We start from the raw sequence: 2,224 nt of genomic DNA, 5'->3' as shown, positions 1-2,224 counted from the left end.
GATTTATGACTTTAGAACACCGGTATACTACTGTAGCCATTTGTTTATAACGTCCCTAACAACGGAAAGTTTATCAATGACGTGAAGTTATTTTAATTTTTGGGTACGAACAATTAAATTACCCAAAATGCTTTAGATTCTGAAACGGCCAATTAAGCAAGTTTGACTATGTATCTTTAAATAGTTGAATTGTCACCTGTTGTGACTTCTGTGTAATAAATATCATTTTCAATTACCAGTATAATTGAATTGAAAAGTACGATTGAATTATTCATTGATTGTTTTTTTTTTTGCTTAACATTCAGCGGCAAATATTGTCTGTATATTCATGACGAAAATAAACACACAATAAATCTTATAGGTAATGTTGAGCATATCAATCACTGCAAACAGGAAGCATTTAAATAAGCGTTTAAATTAGATAGACATTGCCTATCAACAGCACAAGGGATGTGATAGGGTCGTCCCATTATTTTTACAGAAACTTGAATATATTTTTATTCCCCATTTAATGCATTCCATATTCTAAGGAAGGTATTGAGACACGTCTCAAATTTAATATATAAATGTATTGAAATATTTAACAGTTTTTGAAAATTTTCAATGTATTTACAATATACATCTTGGATACATAGACCCAACATCCCATGTTCTATTTCTTCTTATGCAGAATTCAAATGTTATTATGTTTTTAGAAAAAAACACGACTTTCCTTAACGGACATACAATTTATTGGATTGAGTATCCTTGATAATGTAAAATATATAAGTAAAGAAAGATATGAAGTAAAACCCAAATAAGGTCACAATAAAAACATGTAAACCTCCCTCCCCCAACAAAAAAAAAAAACAAAACAAAAACAAAAAACGATATATGGTTCTCAATTGTAGTCAAATGTATATATAACAATGTCCAACAGAGTTAACGCACTTGTCCTCGCACTGAATAATTCAAAGTTTGGTGACTATGTGGAACGCATATATCCAGTTGAAATTGCAATAAAGGATACAATAGATACAGTTGAGTCTGCCTCATATCTAGACATTGAAATAATGGTCGGTTGAGAACATCACTTTTCTACAAAAGAAATGATTTCAGCTTCCCAATTGTGAACTTTTCCTTTCTGTGCAATAACATTTCAGGTGCGACTGCATTTGTAGTATATATCCTTGTTGATACGATATTCCAGAGCTTGGCATTCTTATTGAGAATGCCTTGATAGAGGTTTACTGCTCAGAAGGAAACTATAAAACCAAGAGTTCCAAGAGGCGAAGTCGAAATCACCCCTCAAAAATTTTACGGACGCCATCACGAGTTTGATATCTGTTTGAGAGATACCGGCATACTAGCATATTTTCCTATTGTCGTAACCACAATTCTTTCCTCTGTTACTCAAACGAACCCTACCTTCATTAGTCATTACGCTGCAAATCTTAATTTACAATGAACTGCAAAAGTGTCTTATCTGCATCTGATGTTACCTGATTGGATTCATCCGATGTCACCTGATTGGATGAATCAGATGTCACCTGATTGGATGCATCCGATGTCACCTGATTGGATGCATCCGAAGTCACCTGATTGGATGCATCCGATGTCATCTGATTGGATTCATCCGATTTGATGGTTTCATGCCCGATATAGCTAATTTGTCTAGCTAAATATTGCGTTCATTTTTTTTTTATCGCATTGCAAATATGAGTTAATCAAATCACAAGTCCATCATAGGTTGCCCACACTACTCTAAAATTAGTGTAAGGGAGAGATAGGATAAAAACAACCCACATAATTTCTTAATATACTATATAAGCCACCTTTATACATTAAATGCTTACTTTTCTTTTAGAAGAACATGATTTTACAATATGATTTCGATTGTGCTACATAATGACTTTTTATTTAGTATTTGCAAACCACCCATGTGAACGATAAAGGCTATTTGATCCTGCATTTTTATCAAGGACTACAAAATCATAAAAAAATTCATGACGTTTTGTATATGACAAGCTCACGATTGCCCCTGAGTGTAAAGTATTCATAACGGTCAGTTCCTACCTGCTCAAAACGCCTTAACAGTTCAAATGATATAGTAGTATAACAAACGATATAGTAGCATTTATGAAATGAACATGTGTAGCGCTGTAGTTGTATTGACATATTATTATGATCACCGGCTTTGAATTGTACAGATGCATGTCAGTCACTGCTAGTAGTCTGTTGTTAT

This window comes from Mytilus californianus, unplaced genomic scaffold, assembly GCF_021869535.1.
Source record: "Mytilus californianus isolate M0D057914Y unplaced genomic scaffold, xbMytCali1.0.p SCAF_12, whole genome shotgun sequence".
Classification (NCBI taxonomy): Eukaryota; Metazoa; Mollusca; class Bivalvia; order Mytilida; family Mytilidae; genus Mytilus; species Mytilus californianus.
The sequence above is the reverse complement of the archived record's forward strand: the minus strand, read 5'-3'. Positions refer to the sequence as shown.